Raw genomic sequence first — 7,569 nt, 5'->3', positions numbered from 1 at the left:
GAGAGTGGCGATAGACGTAGTAGGACCAATTCAACCACCATCCAAAAGCGGAAATCGGTATATTCTTACTCTGATAGATTATGCCACCCGCTATCCAGATGCGGTCGCACTCCCCAGTGTCGAGACCGAGCGGGTCGCGGAAGCGCTGGTCGAGATGTTCTCCAGGGTCGGGGTGCCTAGGGAAGTACTTAGCGACCGGGGAAGTAACTTCACCTCAGATCTCATGAAGGAAGTAGCTAGACTTCTATCGCTACGCCAACTGCACACAACTCCGTACCACCCTATGGCTAATGGCCTAGTCGAAAGATTCAATGGGACGCTCAAGATGATGTTGAAGCGTATGTGCGCGGAAAAGCCCAGCGATTGGGACCGCTACCTGGCTCCATTACTCTTTGCATACAGAGAGGTGCCCCAGGCCAGCTTGGGATTTTCTCCTTTCGAACTCCTCTACGGCCGTCACGTGAGAGGTCCGCTGACGATCCTCAAAGAAGTTTGGACTAACGAAGATTTGGATGAGGAAGTAAAAACCACGTGCCAACACGTACTCGACCTTCGGAACCGACTTGAAGAGACGTGCCGTCTAGCACATAAAGAGCTGGAAAAAGCAGGTGTCCGCTATGCTAAGGTGTACAACCGAAGGGCTAAAGACCGGCAGTTCAGACCGGGCGACAAGGTGCTTGTGCTGCTCCCGACCGATAAAAATAAACTACTCCTACAGTGGAAGGGGCCCTTCGAGGTAAAGGACAGAAATAGCGAGGTAGACTACACTATCGAAACGCCAAGTGGTCTCAAGCTATTTCATGCTAATTTGTTAAAACGATACGAGGAAAGAGTAGACCCGACAGGAAAACCTCAATGCCTAACTATTGCAGTGTCTGACCTGGACGAAGAACAGAGCATCCCAGTTCCCGAATTTAAAAAGACCGAAGGGTTGGAAGATGTAAGGCTTGGGCCCAAATTATCTGTAGTACAGAAAACTGAAATTGTAGAGGTGATGACTAAACACCACGCGATTTTCTCTAATGTGCCAGGAAAAACGGACTGGATCGAATGTCATCTAGAACTTACAAATGACATCCCAATACATGTGCGGCAGTATCCACTGCCTTTCACTACGCGTGAAAACGTGGAAAAGGAAGTACGAGAGATGAAGACCCTGGGAATAATTGAGGAATCCTTATCACCATACAACTCACCCGTACTACTCGTACGAAAACCAGACGAGACAAACAGGTTCGTGGTAGACTTCCGGCGGCTGAACACTGTGTTGGTGGCCGATTCGGAACCCATGCCGAGGGCAGACTCGGTATTCGCCAGCGTCGGAACAGCCAAGTACTTTTCCAAAGTGGATTTCGTGAAGGGATACTGGCAAATCCCGCTCTCTGAAGCTTCGAAACCTAAAACGGCGTTCTCGACCACGTCTGGACTTTATCAGTTTCGCTACATGCCTTTTGGTATCAAAACCGCACCAGCCGTTTTCGCGAAACTCATGCGACGAATCACAGAGGATCTTCCCGATGTATATCATTACTATGATGACGTCCTCGTGGCCAGCAAAACGTGGGAAGAACACCTCATGACACTAGAACAACTTTTCACGAGGATTGAGGCCGCTGGACTAACAATTCGCCCCAGCAAGTGTGAACTCGGAGTAGAGGAAATAGACTTTTTAGGACATTGAATCGGAAGGGGACAACTAGCGCCACTGGGGAAAACTCTAGAAAAGATTCAGGCAGCACCAGCCCCAAAAACAAAGCGGCAAGTGCGTTCTTTCCTGGGGCTCACCGGATACTATCGGGAATTCATTCCAAACTACGCCGAAATCAGTGCTCCACTTACGCGACTCACTAAGAAAAGGGAAAGTAACCTCGTCAAGTGGACACCAGAACACGAGATAGCTTTCACAGAATTGAAACGGCACATAGCTAACCCCCCAATTCTGCGGCTTCCAGACTCTGAACAACCCTTCGTGTTACGCACAGATGCGTCCGACACCAGCCTTGGGGCGGTTCTGCTGCAACCTCACAATGGTACACTTCACCCCATAGCCTATGCTAGCAGAAAGCTGCTCTCCAGAGAGGTTGCATACAGTACCATTGAGAAAGAGTGCTTAGCACTTGTGTGGGGAATTCAGAAGTTTAACACGTACCTCTATGGAACATCTTTCATAGTACAAACCGACCAACAGCCACTCCGGTACCTCCAGCAGGCAAAACACTTGAACAGCCGGGTGTTACGTTGGAGCTTGCTTCTACAAGAATATCAGTTTAGGGTAGAACACATAAAAGGTAACGAAAATGTGGGAGCCGACTATTTAAGTCGACTCTAGAAAAGACCAATGAAGGCGGGAACCAAAATAACTGTCTGAAAGTTCATCTTGAGTTCTAGGACAGCTCGTTGAAGAAAAATAATAATAATAATAATTTATTTATTTATTTATTTATTCGATACTGTTAATCCCATCAGGGATCGTAACAGGAAGGGCATAAAAATACAGAGGTACAAAATATAGTAATGGCAATTAATCAAGTACATGAAAGAATATGATACCAAAATTATGCATAACAAATTATACTATAGCAATAAGACAGACTGAGAAGCGTATGACAAGATTTTCGCGGACAAATAATACAAGTGAAACACAAACAGAAGGAGAAAAATTCGTAATGACATAAGAACACAGTAATTAGTCAGATGTAAGTAGCTTATGTTTCACACGTGTACTAAAAGCATTTAATGATGAATTATTAACAATGGATGTGTGTAAGGTGTTCCATTCGCGTATAGCACGAGGGAAGTATGAATATTTGAAAGTGTCAGTACGGAATGAAAACTCGTTTAGAGTGTGAGCGTGATTATTACGTGTTTGTCTTGTTTGTGATTTTGATATGTATCTTGAAGTGTCGATTTTTAAGTGATTGTGTATTAGCTGGTACATGGTTTTAAGGCGCGCTAGTTTTGCTCTGTTTTGAAGGGTGAGTAGTCCTGCCTGTTTGAGTAGTTCTGTTGGTGAGTCTGTCAACCTGTGTTTGTTATATATACATCTGACCGCCTTCCTCTGTACTGCTTCTATCTGTTTAGTAAGCTTGTTAGTGAAAGGGAACCAGACAACATTGGCATATTCTAGAACTGGCCTGACAAATGTCTTATAGGCGAGTAGCTTTGTTTCCGATGGTGCTTGTTTAAGGCGTCTGTTAATGAAAAATAGCTGTTTTCAGGCGGTTGATGTGACAATGTTAACATGAGAATCCCATCTGAAATCAGAGGTCAGTGTTATGCCTAAATATTTATATTCGGAAACCGAGGCAAGGGGAATGTTGTTTAATGTGTACTGAAAAACTGATCGATGTAACTTTCTGGTTATGGATAAAGTAACTGATTTTTTAACATTAATAGTCATTTGCCATTCTTCACACCACTTTGTCACTGCTGTTAGGGCGTTATTTAGAGTTATATGGTCATTGACAGAGTTAATTTCCTGGTAAAGTACACAGTCATCGGCGAAAATTTTAATATTGTGAGAAACACTAGTAGGTAAGTCATTTATAAAAATTAAAAATAATACTGGGGCCAGAACACTGCCTTGTGGTACACCGGATGTTACATTGGCTGTTTCGGACCTCGCGTTGTTAATTTCGACGAATTGAGTACGGTCAGTCAGGTAGTCAACAATCCAATCTACTATGGGGCCAGCTCCAAAGGTGGCAGTTAGTTTCATAATAAGTTTAGAGTGTGATACACGGTCGAAAGCTTTAGAAAAGTCTAAGAATATTAGGTCAATTTGTTTCTGCTGATCAATGGCGAAGGATATGTCATGTGTAAGTTCGATTAGTTGTGTGACTGTAGAAACTCTTTTCCGAAAACCGTGCTGAAGAGGTGTTAAAATTTGATTTTCTTCTAAGTAGGTTGTTATGTGTTTTAAGATAATGTGTTCTAGTAGTTTGCATACTGTGCTGGTTAGTGAAATTGGTCTGAAATTTGAGGGATCTGATTTGCTTCCTGTTTTATGTATAGGTGTCACTTTAGCTATTTTCCATTCTTTGGGGAGGGTGTGTGCTGACAACGACTTGTTAAAGAGTACCACTAAAAATTTTGCTACCCATTCGGCATATCTACGCAAGAAGATGTTAGAGATTCCATCAGGCCCTGATCCTTTTTTTGTGTCCAAGTTTAGTAAGAGGTTTAAGACACCTGTTTCTGTTACGGTAAGGGGTTCTAGGTAATTTCCGGAGCAAAAATTAGTACGAGGCGTAGTTCCGTTGTCTGTAGTGAAGATAGAAGTAAAGTAGTTATTCAGCGCGGCTGCAATATTTCGGTTTTCGTCTGGAGAAGCTTGGTTTTGATTTCTTGATTTAGGGCTCAGGTGACGCCAGAACTTTTGGGGAGCATCTTTTAAGAAGCGAGTCAGCGTATTAGTAAAGTAAAATGTTTTAGCTGTTTTTATTTTGGATTTCAAATCAGTGATAGCCAAGGTTAATTTTTCAATTGTTCTCGGTGATGGATGGCGTTTTTGCACTTTTTTCAGTCGTCGAACTTTTCGTTTGGCATGAATTACGGCTCGAGTTATCCATGGATTACGTTTGCGTATTCTTTTAGTCTTGGTAGGCACATAATTAGTGATGCAATATGACACAACGTTTTTAAATCTCTGCCACAATGTTTCTATATCAGTGTGTATGTCATCCGAGAGATGTTGAAATAATGTTAGTTCGTACGATAAAGTATCAAGTATGGTAGTGTCGTCAGCTCGGTTGTAGTCGGGATACGTTATTGTTGATTGCAAACAAGGTGCATTATAGTGATGCGGGACAGAACACATTACTAGTTTGTGGTCAGACAGGCCATTTAAAATTTCCACATTGGTTTCTTGACAGGGGAAATGACTACTCAGGAAAACTAAATCTAGAATGTTGGAGCTGGTTCCTTGTACACGTGTGGGTTCTGTTACGATTTGCGAAAGGTTAAAAGAAAGCATTATATCAAAAACAACATCGGCGCAAGGTGAATTATGGTGCAGGGTGTTCCAGTTAATATCAGGAAGATTGAAATCACCTAAAAGTATTAGTCCCGCCCCTTAACATGATGTTGCATATACGTATACAATGATTGGAGTATGATAGGATCAGAACAAGGACTAAGATAGACGCAACCCACAACGATGGTAGAATCAGAAAAGCAGAGTTTGCAAAAGATAGCTTCTACCCCTTCAACTTCAGGTAACGTAAGGAAACTTATATCTTTTCTTATCAATAATGCCACGCCTCCGCCTCGCGTCGGCCTGTCTTTGCGTGATATGGAATAATTTGGGGGAATTACTTCAAAGTCTTTAATTTCTTTTGTTAGCCATGTTTCAGTTATCGCCATGAATTCTGGCTTTAAACCTAATAATAAGGATTCTAGGGGACCGACCTTATTGATAATACTACGCGCATTAATGTTCACGAAGGTTATTTGGGACGCTGTGGACGGCGCGAGCGTAGAGTCCGTGTACCTGTGCTTTGGTTTTCTGTCTCGGTTAGTGAAGGTGTAACTGGAGGAGCTGCAACTGGTAACACTTCACAATTTTCGTTGTCCCAAAAATAAAGTTCACCGTTTATTTTTAGTTTGTCGTAAACCAGCGACACTTTCTCGCCGCGATCTTTTCTTGGTTTCCCGTATTTCCATAGCTTTTTTTCTGATTTCGCGGACACGAAGCGAAAAATCTTCACTTATGGTAAACTCGGTGCCCTTTAATTTGTGACAGTTGCGCAAAATGTTCGTTTTTTCCCTGAAATCTAGAAGCTTTAGTATTACAGGCCTTGTTTTGTTTTCCGTCGGTCTACCTAGCCTGTGAATGCGTTCTATTGCAACTTCTTCCAGTTTTAGGGATTCTTTCAAAACTTCTTCATTTACAGTTCGCTCCAGGGATTCGCTATTTTCTTCTTCCTTTTCAGGGATGCCATAAATAATAAGATTTGATCTTCTGGACCGATTCTCAAGATCGTCTAGCTTTAATTCCAGAGATAATACGACCTGTTGAAGATTGGCAATATGATCGGTACATGACGAAAGTTTGTCTTCAAGGAGAGTAAGGCGTTCTAGTTTGTTGTCTATTGATGTTAGCCTTTCTTCTTTTATTGTCTTTATGTCATCTGCTATATTCTGTAACTGTTGCGAAAGTTCTGCCATGTCAGGCCCAGGATTACTCTCAACGTCACCCGCAAGCAGTAACAATTTCATCACATGCACCACATCGCGCACTGTGTCAAGAAGTACCGCAGGGCACGGCAGCACAACAAGGCAACGCTCGCTAGATCGAAAACATTTTCCAAAGCGCTTTCTTACCTGCACGAGGAAGACAAGCGGATTATCCATCTTTGCGCAAGCCCAGCTGCCGTGCCCTTTGGTTCGAAATCCTTCGGTCAAGTCTTTTATAGTCCAAGGAGCTTGCAGCGCCGCTCCGCATGGCTTGAAGGCCACACAGTCGCTGCCGCTAGTCGTTGGCGATGGTAGGTGCCAAAATTCGTCCGTGGATCGTAGGACCGGGGGCGTTGCAAAATTGTCGTTCCGTAGCACTTGCGCATGTTCGGGCTGGAAATGCTGACGTGGTTGTTGGCATCCCGATGGTATCACCAGCAGGCTGGCGATGATCTGCACGAGGAAGACAAGCGGATTATCCATCTTTGCGCAAGCCCAGCTGCCGTGCCCTTTGGTTCGAAATCCTTCGGTCAAGTCTTTTATAGTCCAAGAAGCTTGCAGCGCCGCTCCGCATGGCTTGAAGGCCACACAGTCGCTGCCGCTAGTCGTTGGCGATGGTAGGTGCCAAAATTCGTCCGTGGATCGTAGGACCGGGGGCGTTGCAAAATTGTCGTTCCGTAGCACTTGCACATGTTCGGGCTGGAAATGCTGACGTGGTTGTTGGCATCCCGATGGTATCACCAGCAGGCTGGCGATGATCTGCACGAGGAAGACAAGCGGATTATTCATCTTTGCGCAAGCCCAGCTGCCGTGCCAATAAAGCGTGTGGCACTTTTAGGTTGTTGATTCCTAGGTGTATTCGACGGCAGTGTGTTGTCATGTTTGTAAATTTCATGGCATTGATGTACGAATTTTGTAATGTGAAATTTGTGCAATATGTGTGATATGGTCATTTGCCCCATATATTTGTGAGCGCATGCATGTGCGCGCGATGTTCGTGGTTGTTGTGAATATTGTGGGCAATATTCTTTAAGGGAGGGGCAGTGTCACGAAATCGGCGCCCATTTCCATCAAGCCGGTACGGCGCGAGGCCCGCACGGCGTCGCGTGGAAGGCATGGAGAGCAAAGCCCCCTTCCCCGCGCGGGAGAGCGCGTAGCTTTGTACGCGTTGTTGTCACCCTCTTTCCCCTTGCCCGGGGAAGACGGTGGTTCATCGGCCTGGAATGCGCCAGAAAAATCGAGCATCTTCTATGGGACCTAGCCAATGACGACGCGCGGCTCGACGGGAGGAGAAGAGGGAGCTATAACCAGCGAAGCTATGTGTGTGTGCGCGCGCTAGCTTTGGCGCGTGTTAACAAACAGACGCGGCGCGCCCTATTTAAAGCGACCGCG

At 44.6% G+C, this 7,569-nt stretch overlaps 1 pseudogene; it reads right to left on the bottom strand.

The window, feature by feature from the left end:
- Positions 1-5,078: 5,078 nt before the first annotated feature.
- Positions 5,079-6,966, bottom strand: LOC146193482 (uncharacterized; annotated as a pseudogene).
- Between the last annotated feature and the right edge of the window lie 603 nt (positions 6,967-7,569).

Source organism: Amblyomma maculatum, chromosome 4, assembly GCF_055883805.1.
Source record: "Amblyomma maculatum isolate TAMU_Amacu chromosome 4, ASM5588380v1, whole genome shotgun sequence".
In the NCBI taxonomy this organism is placed as follows: domain Eukaryota; kingdom Metazoa; phylum Arthropoda; class Arachnida; order Ixodida; family Ixodidae; genus Amblyomma; species Amblyomma maculatum.
This window is presented reverse-complemented; position numbering and strand designations above follow the sequence as displayed.